The sequence below is a fragment of the Camelus dromedarius genome, chromosome 8, assembly GCF_036321535.1.
Source record: "Camelus dromedarius isolate mCamDro1 chromosome 8, mCamDro1.pat, whole genome shotgun sequence".
NCBI classification, from domain to species: Eukaryota; Metazoa; Chordata; class Mammalia; order Artiodactyla; family Camelidae; genus Camelus; species Camelus dromedarius.
Window position 1 is genome coordinate 2,907,044 of NC_087443.1, and position 13,503 is coordinate 2,920,546.

Below are 13,503 nucleotides of genomic sequence, written 5' to 3' on the forward strand. Positions count from 1 at the left end.
ATTACCACTGAGCTACACCCACCCTCCCCTTCCTTTCCTTTATTCTCTCTTCTATTGCATGTACTTGACCACACATTATTTTGTGTGTTCATTTGAAATATTTTAAACTAAGTTTTATCTAATATGTATACTTAATATCTCTGTTCTAAGATACTCTTGTGCAAAGTCAATACTGTGACAATTTGGTTAAAAATACTTTATAACTCAGATATAAAGAGACAAGAATAGTCACAAAAGACATTGCTTTGTAACTGTTACCAAAAAATACTACTTTGAGGGTCAGCTGTGTACCATTGTCATAGGAAGTCTGTTTCGTTCTCTCTGACTTTAGAGCAATAATGATCATCTACTATATCCTACTCAAGAGAAACAGGAACTGACTTGTTACCTAACAGTTCAATGACTTCTTTTGTCCATTGGAAAAAAAAAGTGTGTGAATCTTGAATGTAAATAAGAGTAGGTTGGGTTATTGGTCAAACTGTGAAACATGTCAGGTTTGGCTTCCTCTTCCTCTTTGAGTTTGGGGAAATTCACCAAAGTATCTCCAGCACTTACCACACAGTACCCAGCACATAGTAGGTGTTCACTATTTGTTAAGTGAGTGACATCTCTTTCACTTACTTGTTGGGGAGTTGTGTGTTGCACATGCCTGGAGTATTCGCCTTTTAAAGGAATGCCAAAGGATGGGGGCAACCTCTGCACAAAGGTATGAACTTCAGGTGTCGGGGCGGGGTATCTTAAAGTATCAGATTTTCCTGAGAGTCCCTTCAAATCACATCACAGGGCGCCTATTTAGTTGGCTTGTCACTGGGTCCAATGGACGTTTGAGGTATTAAAAGCTGCGTTTGGTATACAGCCGTAGGATACAATATCCTAAATTATTTTTATTTCTTGAATCTTATGCAAAAATGACTGGAGTTGTTGGTTCTAAAGCAGTTCCTGGCTCTTTGTAGACCAATGCCTATACAACTGACTCTTGAACAACAGGGGTTTGACCCATATCAATCCAAAATTTCTTCACTAAATCTGTATTACAGTAACACCATCCGAGGTTGGTTGAATCCACAGACGGAGGGCTGATTATAAAGTTATACGCAGGGTTTTCGACTAGCGGGGATAGGTGCTTCTAAAAATTCCCCCTTGTTCAAGGATCAGCAGTGCTTTTTATTAGGTAGGACTGAACCCCAGACCCTCAGACTTCAAAGCTCGGGCTCTTTGCCAATACCTTTGACATTCCACCGCCAGGCCTGCCACAGTGACTGGGTGGTGAGGAGAGGAGTCCTCTGAAATGCCGAAATGCTGCATCAGCAGCCTGTCAGCCATGTGCTGGGCCTGGCAGTCAGAGATGCAGCTAAAACATCCTTCTGTTGAACCCACGGTTCCCACACCCGGGCGGCACGGCTGTTTTAGGGCATGCAACGTTGACAGCGCGCGCTGCTTGCAGCTCGGTTTGAAGAGGGTTATGCTGAAACATACCCCTTCGTGCTGAATTAATTCTGGGGTGGCATCGTAAACCTCTTTGTTTTCTGAGAGATGCTTACGGCAACCTTTGTAAGATGATGTTTTTCCAGGCCCCCGAGGAAGGGCACTGTTCCTCGTGGATGATCCCCCTCCCTGTCCCGCCCCTTCCCCTATTCCTTCTACCCCCACCCTCGGCACCCACACAGGGGGACGGGATGACAGTCCGGGTCGGGGAGGGACGCTGTGCATGTGCTCCGTGCGCTGCACACACAGCTCGCACGGCTAGAGTGTGACGCAGGCGGGTTCGCGGAGCGCTGGGGACGGAGGCCCCGCCCAGCGGCCCGGCCCGCCCTCCCCCCTTCCCCATTGGCTCGTCAGCCCCTCGCGTCACGCCTGCGACGCTGGCGCGGCCCCGCCGGTGAGGGGCGGGGCTCGGGGCGCGGGGCGCGTGAGGCGGGCCAGCGCGCAGGCGCAGGCGAGCGGGCCTGGGGCGACGGGGGGAGGGAGGGGGTGGTGTTCCCGGTTTCCCGGGTTACCGGAGGGGGCGGGGGTGGGGAGCTCGCCGCGGCTGTGGCGGCGGCGGCGGCGGCGGCGGCGGCGGCGGCGGCGGCGGCGGCTCGGGGTTCTCCTGGTGAGGCGGGACGCGCGGCTGCGGCCAGCGAGCAGGTAAGGGCGGCCGCGGGGTCCGGCGATGCCGACAGAGGGCTGGGGTCCCGGACCCGTCGGTGGCTGAGGGGGAAGGCGGTTTGGGCATGGGGTGGGTGTCGCGGCGGCCGGGCTGAAGGCGCAGAGGACCCGGCCCGACGCGCCGGCCCGGGGTTTCTCTCCGGCTCTGGGGCCCCGGGATGTCTCCCCGCCGCTCCGGGCCGCCCGTGACAGCAGCCGAGCCGCGGCGGGAGCTCCCCGGCCGCTCCGGACCTTCGCGGCGGCCGCGCGGCCCCCGGCCACTAACTTTATTCCCCGGCGCTCGGGGGGCGGAGGGCGAGCGGGCTGGCGGCGACCTGCCGCGGTCTGGACCGTGTTTCTCATCCTGCGCCCCGGCCGGGCCCACGCTGGCAGGCTGACGGCTGGAGTTGACAGTTCGCGCCGCCCTCCGCGGATCGCCCCCTGCGATCTGGCCCTGCGGCTGCTCGCCCGCCCGCCCTCTCTCCCATCATCTCCCCCGGGCGCCTTGGTCCACTGCTTTTCTCCTGCCGGCGACACCCTTCGCCCGGGTCAGAGACTCTCCGGAGGCTCCGTTGAGACATCTGCCGTCTGCCCCGGATCCTTGGAGCCTTGGCTGAGCTGCCCTTTCGCCTCTGGTGGGATGAAACTGTGCGGGAAATGCTCCAGGAAGACCCGGCACCTCAGTGTGGAGGCCAGCGGGTTGCTTAGTGGCGGAGGGGGTAGGCACAGAGGCTTCAGAAAACGCTCCCTAGCTCTCGTTCTTACCAGGTTAAGGAAAGGCACTTGCAAACATTCCCTGTATGCTCGGCAGACCATACACACCCAGGGACAGCACTTGGTCGGTGATGAGATTGTATTAAGCAGACAGAACATTTTAAGGGAGTTGAATCTTGTGTTGAATACTTTGGTGTTGAATTCAGACCAGTGTTTCCTTGAGTATTGAATTCATCTCGCACTTTCCCTAGGGTTTGTTTAGCAGGTTGGTAGTACGAACTGAACTGGGCTTTTCTTCCTGGTGATCCTTGGCTGCTCTGCTCTGTTACTTTAAGTTTCCACACCCAAAAACCTTATGCTAGTAAAGATGTTGACTCTGAGCTTTCATTTTATAGAAGTAGTTAATTCATTTGGAGTATCTGTTTTAAAGAGCTATGTAAGTAGCCAGCAACTTTTTTTTTTTCCTGATAGCTCTTTTATGTCATCCACATTGTTACTGAAAAGATTGGAGAATTTGGGGGAGTTTGGGTTTTTTGAGCATGAGCTGGCCATTCTCCTTACTTGGACCCTGCAATAAACCTTTCTCTGCTAAAAAAAGAAAAAAATCGGAGAAGAGGGGGTGTAAGGAGAAAGTGAGTTATCATATAATTTACATGAAAGCAATTTGTAAACTATAAAATTATATATAAACTTAGTATTTTTTGAGCCCTACTGTGTGCCAGACAGTTTTCTAAGCTGATAAATATCCCTTCCTACATGGAGCTTACATTCTAGTTGGGGAATCTCAGATAATAAACAAATAAAATATATGCTATGTCAGATGGTGTTAAGGACCATAGAGAAAAAAGAAGAGAAGAGAGAGAGACTTGCAATTTTAACTATAGGTAGCCAAGGAGGACTTCCTGGAGAAGGTGACAGTTGATTCCAAGACCAGAAGGAAGCGAGAGGGTAATCCATGCACCTCTTTGAGGGTAGAGTGTTTAAGCAGAAGGAAAGGCACTTGCAAAAAGCTTGGAGGCAGGAGTGAATGGGGCATGTTTAAGGAGGGCAGGGAGGGTGGTTTGGCAGCAGTGGAGTGAGCAAGGTAAGAGGGGTAGAAATGAGGGTGAGAGGTAAGTGGGAATGGAAGTCAGATTGTATAAGGCCTTGAGGCCTTTGTAAGGACTTGGGCTCCCAATTGGCGGGTGGAGGGAGAAGGGGGCGCATCCTTTTGAATAGAGAAGGGATATACTAGACTTGCCTTTAAAAAGGGTCACTCTGGTGGCTGGATGGAGAATAGACTGTGTCTGAGGTTGGGTGAGGCCTTGGGCAGAAGTAGGAATGTCAGTTCCAGGACTCTTGCCATAATCCAGGCCAGAGATGATGTGGTTTGGACCAGAGTGGAATTGTTGGAGGAGACTTAAAGGACACCCCAAGTTTTTGTCCTGAGCAAGTGGAAAGATGGAGTAGGCATGTACTGAGATAAAGTTTATGAGAGGAGCAGTTTGGTAGGAGAAGGTGAGGAGTTGGTTAGAAAACAATGAAATGAGACTCCACTTGGAGATTAGTAGTAGTAGACGCTAGTAACTTTGTATTGAAGACACTTTTTATATTATCTTGATTATAACAGGGGTTTAATATTTTCAACCATAAACTGCCAACTTTTTTCATGCTCATTTTTTTTTGGACCCTCCTAGTCATCTTTTTTCACCCCATGTACTTTTGTTTTTCTTTGCTTGCACTGAGAGAATCTTTTTGTTAGTTTCCGTTGTAGAGAAAGCCGTGTAATCCAGAATTTCAGAGTATCTTTTTAGTTTGTTGCTGTTTTTAACTTGAACACCTTCATCTGATTAATCTTTTTCTGAATAATGTTTAGATGCCTGGCTTAAGTTCAAGAATTTTTTTTAAGCCTCAGAAATCTTGTTATCAAATATAGCTTCACTTGGCCATTTGTGAAATTACAATGGAAATGACCTGCATTTTTAATACTTCGCTAATAGTAATATAGAGATTATCCTAATTCTTCTGTTTCATTAAAGATGGCTTGAAATAAATGGGCCATTACATGTTAAATGGGGATCTTTTTCATCAAATTATGCAGCATTTGGAGCCTAGAATTTGACCTGTAAAACATGTATCAAAAATATATTAACAGAACCAGCATTTCTGTTTCTTCCTTCCTCTTCTAATAAACCTGCTTTTTTCCAAAATACAAAAAAAAAAAAAAAAATAGAGTCTTAGAATTTAAGATCTGCTCCTTACATTAAGAACTTAGGCAATAAGGTAATATTTTTAAATGAATTTTTAACCTGAATATAAATCTGTCAGATAAATAAGTATAAATGGATCTCAAGTCCATAGGGACACTATATTCTCATCAACACCACTTTCTTTTACTATTGCTTCTTATCAGTGTTTGTCCTTGTGCCTCTTAGCTCTGGCTTCGCTTTACAGTAATTGAGACATTTGGAAATTTTTAATGTTTTCCAGGTCTAACTTATGGGAAGGAAAAAACAACAACAACAAAGAAAAATCTTATCTAATAATATGAAAGAGTAACACGTGAAGTGTAATCATCTTAATTAGCTGAGAAAGAAATCAATTTTCCAAGAGGCTAGTCATTTTACCATTCAAATGTGATTCTTTGATGTTGAAACTCAGAACCAGGAAATAAGAGAACTTCTAGCCATTTTAGATGGGTGGAGGAAACACATGAGTGATGAGGTAGATTACTACACAGACTTAGATCTGTTCAAACGACTACTGCCACTAGTCTTTAAAAAGTAAAGAGAAGATTTTTGACAGAAACCGAAAGAATTGCACATTTTAAATTAAAAAAAACAGAGTGTGGGGAGATGAAGCCCAGAAACTATACTTTGAACATCGTGACACTGACTGATTCCTAGAAAAATTGTAGATCAGATTGCCAAACAGATGCTTTGTGATTTGTGATTAGAAAAGAAAGCATTGATTACTAAGATGTAAAATTGTTTTGTTAAGAACAAGTTCTATTAAGCTAACCTCATGCACACTTTGCCAAAGATATAATATTAAATAAGCTTTGTAAGCACCTCACATCTTACAGAGTGCATTCCCATTTATTATTTCATTTAACCTTCACAACATCCCTGTGAAGTGGGAGGAGGGCCTTAACAGTAGGAGTCCTGGGGAGACACAAAGGGGACAAATGTGGGAGATTTTAGAAAGGACTTGCTCAGATTTGGGAAAGCAGAGGAAGAAATTGAAGTGGGCCTTAAGGAGTCTAGGTTGTCAGGGTGAATGGTGATGCTGGTAGTTGATCTTAATTCTCAAAATACAAGTGGAGGAGTGGATAAGGAGATATGAAGTGCATCAGTTCACATCAGTTTGTTTAAAATAACTGCTTGTTTGAAATAGCTGTTTTATTTTCTTTGTTGGAACCGAATCTGGAATGAGTCACATATAATTAAAAATTTTTAAATATATAGGTCTGGAGCTCAGGAGAGAACCAAACAAAAAAGCTTGCATTCATTCAGTAAATATATTCCTTCTAATACTTTTGGTAAAGAAGAGAGGGCACTGCATGGAAGCTGGAGCAAGGACATGTGATCAGGGAAGGTTTGTTATTATTTTAAAGATGGAGGAGATAAGGATACTTTGTGGACTAAGGGAAAGGGGCCATTCAAGAAGAGAGAAAATTGAAGTCACAAGAGAAACAGAGAATTAGACATAATCTCAGAGGAAATGGGTGGGTTGGGGACAGGGGCACAGGTGAAAGGGTTATCCTGAAGAAAAGCAGTGATGCATCTTCCTTTTAAAAAAGGACAGGAAACGGAGTAGATACAGAGACAGATGTAGGTAAGTATCCAGAGTAGCATCATCTGTCGCTGGGAAGCTAAGGCTATCTGCTGAGACTGAGAGGAAGAGCATGCATTGGGGAATTTTTGAGGGGGAAAGAAAAGTTACCATTGTGATTGGAAAACGGACTTGAGCAGGCACGAGTGACTAATTGTTAAATAGTGTTAAACACCCCTGCAATCACAAATGTAGAAAGAGGTTATCAGAATGGTTAAGCCTTTTTCTCCAGTAGCTCCCATAACAGCAGAAAGCAAATAGGGTGAACCTGGATGGGGATCGGAAGGGAAGGTATGATGGAGAACGTGGGCGGGGGGCCGGGAAGAGGGGGATGGTGTGAAGTCAGAAATTGAGGGTGGTAATGAGGTTGACTGAAGGGCTGAGTCATAGGGATCCTGCTTGATTCCGGAGGAAAGGCAAGACAAGACAGGGCTGATAAACGTGGACAACGAGGAGGATGAAGAGTCCCAGCAGGACGAGTGGAAGTGAAGGAGTACTCGAGACGGATATATGTGATGTGGGAGTCCTAAGTTGCAGATCCTGGAGTTGCAACAGCTGCAGGTGATGGTAAGGGCCAAACTATGACTGATGACAGTGGGTAGCCGGGGTTAATAGTGCTGGCTATGACGGGAGTAATATTAACAAAAGCTACTGCTTATCGAGCTTACTGATACTGGTCACTGGTCACTAGTCGCTGCTGCTGCTTGCTGGTACTAGCCGCTGTGCCGGATGCTTCCCATAGGTTGTCATACTTATTTTCCACAACCGTCCTGGGAGGCGTCTGTGAGGAGCTCCATTTTACAGATAAGGAAACTGGGGCTCGGTGAGGCTATGCCATTTTCCCCAAGGCACACAGCTAGGAGGTATTGAGTCCTTCCAGCCCCAAAGCCCTTATGCCCAACTACTAAACCATGTCAGCCTTCTGCAGAGTAGGGGCCACTGACGGAGAGGAAATCAGAGAGCTCCAAATCCTAGGATGTTGGGATTAGTTGCTGTTATGGATAGTGAAGCGCCCAGAATAATAGATCTTGTGTGGAGAGGAAGACAGGAGTTGTATGACCAAGTTCTCAGTAGATGGGGACGAATGACTCAAAGGTGACAGCTGTAAATATGGTTATCATATAGCCTTAAGAGTGGGCGAAATGAGATAGTAATAATGTACAAGTCACCTTGGGGAACCAGGAGAGTACTGCTTGTCTTGTGTGTAGTGATTTATGAAAGGGGGGTTGAAGCGGTCCTCCTGGGTGAAGATGGAGGATGGAGGGAAGTTTCTTAGCAACAGAACTAGGGATCCTAATGGTAAGGAGTAAAGGCTCATGGAGGGAGGAGGACTCCTCTAGCTGTGCAGGGAAAATCAGAAAGGATGGTAGCAGGCAGGGTGACTGTATAATGTGTTGACTGAACAGGTGTTATTTCAAAAAGAAAAAGAATATCATTAATAGTTACTCTGGGACAACGAGCAAACCAGGACTGCCCTGGGCAAATTGAAATGTTTAGTCATATTGGTGATTGGTACCGGAGGACCCTCACCCTAGAAGGGAGTTGTGGATATTGAGAATGAGTGAATTGAGCCATCAGTTAGAGGGTCTTGAATGTGGCTTACTGGCCTAAGATAATTCTCTAGCCCCTTAACGCTGCCCTGCCCTGCCCTGTTCCAGGTATGTCTTGTTCTATGAGGGTCTGGAAATTTGGAAGGAGTTCTGAATTCATCTCTAGGTAAAAATTTGGAAGCCATTAGCAAAAAGGTGGCACTTGAAACCTTAGAAGTGGATAAGATTTTCCTAGAACACAAGGGAAGGGAAGTGAGGAGGAGAGGAGAATGAAGGAGCTGGCCAGGAAGCAGCCATCCAGGGAGACACAAGGAGTGGCCAGAGGGGCAGGAGGAAAACCAAAAGAGATTTGGCATCTTCCAAGTCAAGAGAGAAGAGAGGTTTAAGAAATGAAGGATTGATAGTCTCATATGCCCCATGGTCCTCAGGTCAAATGAGATAAGGACTGGAACGTGCCTGTTGGACTGGCTTTGGCAGTTAGGAGGTTATTGTTGGTCTTGACCTGCGCGGTTTCAGTAGAGCCGTGTGGGCAAATGTCAGACTGCAGGGCACCGAGAGGCGAGGGGAGGTGAGAAGACTGTTTCCAGTGCAGGTTACCCTTGAGTAATCTCGAAAGAGGAAGGTGTCAACAGGATTTTTTTTTTTCTTCTTCTTTTTAAAAGTAGGCAGTAGAGAAGCCCCTGGAGATGAGGGGTTAAAAACAGAGGGGATGGAAGTCCAAGCAGTGCCTCCTGATAATGTCTAGTGGTAATCTTGTGTGATCAAAGGAGTGAAAGCAAGGAGAAGATACATTTTAAATCGAGTAAGACAAACTTCATAGTAACTAATTTGTCAGAGGCTGGGGTGGGTGGGGAGTGTTTATTGAAAAGATGGAATTCCTAATTTGGGGAAAGTACTGGAAAGTGAACTCTGGGTTGTGGACTAGCTCTGGGGTTCTGTTTCTTCCTCCACTTTTACGCCTGTTTTGGGGGGAGTAGTTTAGCCACTTTCCACACGCGAAGTTGTTGTTGGGATGGTCTTGCTCTTTTCTAGGGATATGTTCTTACACTTCTCTCTCTTTTAAGTTACCTGTGTCTTTGTACATTGAAAACATTTTCTGGTTAAGTATGTTTAACTTTTCTGTTGTAGCACTTGATTCTTGGCTGAAATCGCTGTTTTTAGTAATTTTTATTTAGCAAAAGTGAAATCAAATCTATATGCTGGTTTTATATTATGAACTTTTAAGGAGCAATAATAGTAGTTTTTTTCCTTTCTCTTCTGTCTTTAAAATCACTGTGGTCAAAATGTGATTTGCTGCAATGGAATTCTTATTAGTTTTGTAGCTCACTTGTCTTAATTTCTTAGGTAGAAGAATAATAGTCATAATTGCATATATATTATTGCAAAGCATAATTATTGTACTAAGTTTGGATGACTGTAAAATTAAAACAATGGTGAGAAGGATTTCCTCTTTTATTATAACAATGCGCTTTATTTGAAAGGGCAACCAAACATATTTATCAGTTCATAAAATGCATTCATTGTTATTGCTCCCGGATATTCATTCATTGAAGTACAAAATTCAGTGTATTCTAGCCAATGGTAAAAGGAGGTTTTGCTGGTGTAACTTGTAGGACAGCTGTCTATATCCATCAGCTCACTCTTACACTATTCTAATATTTGCTCATCTGGACCTTTAATGCACTGTGACTTAGAGTTTACTAGAGATTAAAGTCCTTTGCCATTTCCTGGATTTCCTCTTAATGAGGCTTCCAAAGACAGTAATGCTGATAACTTGTTTTCCTCTCTTAGCTTTATTTTAATATTTTGGAGAATATTTCTAAAGCCATACATTCCATACTACTGAAATATATTTATTTTCTCTACACCTTATTTTTAAAGAAAAAAATCCCAGTAGTTTTGACAAAACCTGGTTATGCACAATTTAAGGAAACATTTAGAATGTGTAATTTTAGTCCTAAATTAATCTTGGTGCCGTTACTATATGACTATCACTGTATTGCTATTTTCTGACTGTTGTGCTACACATAGCCTAAAAAATATTTAGAGATCATCTAGCTTTGTTTTTGTTTTTTTTTTTTTAAATATGTCTAAGAAGAATGGGGATCAGAAAGGCTACACACTTTGCCTGAGATTCTGAAGAGTTCAAGGTAAAACAGAAAGCCGAAGTCTTGACTTTTGGTCTAGTATTCTTTCTCCTATACCACCAACTTCTTGAACATTTCAACACATTTAAAGAAAGTAACCCCATAACCAAAAGATGCCTTATACACCATGGAAAATGGTAGTGTTTGATTTCTAGTATGTAATTCACTTGTAACTTGAACCCTTTTTCTTTGCACTTGTCTACATTTAGATCACAGGAATAGAAACTAAATGGTGATGATACCAGCATGGTAGGGGAAAAAACATGAAGTGTAGGTTGAATTTGAAGTGCATTTGCTCAGGAAGTATTTGACATATATTCCATTTCTGTTTCTGTTCTTCATCACTCCCAGTCCCAGTGCCCTTCTCCCCTGCTGTCTGCCTGGCTGGTGAGACAGAACAGACTAAGCGACAGGATCTCAGTTTGATTGCACTGCTGTTTTTCTTGCTGTGGAATATTTTGTAACAGTAAACACAGTTGTCTCTAATTGCCTCAACTGCGTTTTTTTCTTTAGAAGGGGGGCTAATTTTCCTTGCCTGTAAGAATTACCCGGGAATGAGGACACTAGTACTGCCTGCACTTGCAAGGTGTCTTTAACTCTTGTAAATATCTGTGTCCGGTATTTCTAAATTTATTTTGCAGTATCTTCTACCTTGTACAAAATATATATTAAAAATTATCGATCATTATGATGTTGCTATATAAATTATTTTTTGTTATTTTTATTTCACATTTAGGATAGGGCTCCAAGGTTTTCAAATGTTTCTTTAGGATCTATGGAAAACCATCACATCTACTGTTGATTTTAAAGAACTTTGAAACTGTATACTCTGAATTATATAATTTTTCTCACAGGGAATAAACAGCTAAGGTTTTACTGCTGACAGTTTTTGGTTTTAATCTGAAAAAAGTCTGGTAAGATTTTTAGGCGTTTGTGTAGCACTTTCCTTAGTGCCTTGAATTCTTGCTGTGGATGGAGAAAGGCTTTTGTGAATGTGCCTGTTTGTTTCTCAGCGCTTTAGCTGCAGGATATTTCCCAAAGGAATTTGAATTATAAAAAATTTCAATCAAAGTTAGTATTAAATGAATTGGTTTTTATTTGTTGAGCTCTTACCATTTGTGGCATGGTGCTGGTTTTTTGATTTTTGTTTTTTAACTAAATGAGACCTGATTTCCCTTCTTAAGGAAAAGTATAGTCTAGCTTTGAAAGAAATGATATAATCCTGCAATACAATGTGGTGAGTCCTAAGATAAAGGCGTGTAGAAAAGTCATTGGGAATTAATGGGAATTTCTGTAGCAGCAGCAACATGATTAAAAGAAACAGTGAAATAGTGTTGAGAAAGGGTGCACCTGTAGGAGGAATTATGGGGTGGCCCAGTGTGTTACGAGCTGTGCTGAGAGGTTGAAAAGGGTAGGTGGTGGAGGGGATTCCTGAGCGTGATGATCAGGAGCTGGCACCGTATTCCCTAGGAGCTGCAGGGTCGTTTGTGATGTTGAGGAACATGAGCGACATTTTTAGCAGTTGTAGAATTTGAACTGAATGGAAAATAGACCAGGCAACGTGACCAATGAAGGAGCTGTTGGTATTACAAGTGACAGAGGTGAGGGCCTGAGACTGCTTACACATAAGGTCGTTAGCGGGGAGGGACCAGACTCAAGGTGATGGGCATGATCGCTGATAATTATTGACCTTCCTGCAGTCGCCAGGCACCAGGCTGTGCATTTTATATCAGCTGTCTCATTTAAAGTCGCAGCAACTTTAGGTGCTCTTAGGAACTCGGTTTTATAGATAAGAAGCTGAGAGTTGGAGAGAGGAAGTCAAGTACCCAAGGTCATAGAGTTCCAAGCAGCAGATGCAGATAGGAGCCAGCAAGCTGTCAAGAGGAAAAACTGACCCGGCCCCAGATGAAGTGCTATTCTGGTTTCTCTCTTGAGTGACTTTGTAGAGGTCATTAACTGAAATAGGAAAGAGGAAGGAAGAGCTGGTTTGTTGGAAGGAGGACTCAGTGTTTGTTTTAGAGAACAGAAATTTGTATGCAGAATTCAGAGAGATTGCCTGGGTTTGAATCCTGCCTCTGACACTTGTAGCTCTGTGACCCATGCTTCAGGGCCCGCCGTGTGACCAGTAGGGATGTATTTGTACTTATGAGATTGTTAGGAGGTTTAAATCAGCCACTACAGTAGAGTGCTTACAGAGGTGCCTGGTGTGGAGTGGTGATCATTGATGGTGTCAGCTGGGTCATCACCATCATCATTCTGTCAGAATCTGGAGATCTGTTATGGAGATGGAGGAGCTACTTAGGGTGACACTTCTAGCACAGTTCCTCCTAGTAGGGATGTGAAGCTGGGGAAGGTGATTTCCCTGGTAGGGCCTTCCTGGTCCCTTTTCACGCAGCCTCGCTGGGGCCAGTGTCTCAGAATCTCCCCGCTCCTGTGATGCTCAGGATCACACTCAGCTCCTCTGAGAGCTCTAGTTGCCCAGTTTGTTTGTTTTAGAGAGCGTGAACTGCTTGTTGAAGGGCTTTTTTTGTTTTTTTGTTTTAATTTTTATTGAAGTGTAGTTGATTCACAGTGTCAGCTTGAGGTGTACAGCAAAGCGATTCAGTTACACATGTATATATATGTATTTTCTTCTCAGATTCTTTTCCATTATATGTTATTATAAGTTGAATATAATTGTGAAGGACTTAAGTCTGATACGTTTGGGTGTGACTTCCTTAGAATTTTCTTTAAAAATCTACCTTGCTACACTGTGCCTGGGTTCCCTTTATTTCCTGGCCAGCTCTGTCACACGAGGAGGCAGGATGACCTCTCAACAGGTTTCAAGGCAACTGCTAACCGAGACTTAAGGGGTGTGGGGACGGGGAGGGAGACCGGCTGTTGACTCCCTGAGATGTGAGAAAAAAGAGTACATATACTTTCCTGGAGCCATTGCTTTTTTCATTGTCTACCCTTTCCCCCCAGACCACCACGCTGTTTCATTTTACTGAGTTTTCTATATTTGAGCAGCCTGTACAATTCTACATAAATGGAAAATATTTCATTCAACACGTTTTTGTATGTTGACTTAGCCTGAATGAATAAATACAGGATAAAAGTAGGAACAGCACACCAGTTTTAGCGCCCATTTCCTAGTTAGGGATTGGTACGGT

General features: G+C 43.9%; 1 protein-coding gene across 1 annotated transcript in view; it reads left to right on the forward strand.

Annotated features, from left to right (window-relative positions):
- Positions 1-2,037: 2,037 nt before the first annotated feature.
- LYST (lysosomal trafficking regulator) overlaps positions 2,038-13,503 on the forward strand; it is a 159,518-nt gene continuing 148,052 nt past the window's right edge. The window contains exon 1 of the mRNA XM_064487841.1: positions 2,038-2,127. The gene's annotated coding sequence lies outside the window, so the exon portion shown is untranslated. The remainder of the gene's footprint in view (positions 2,128-13,503) is intronic.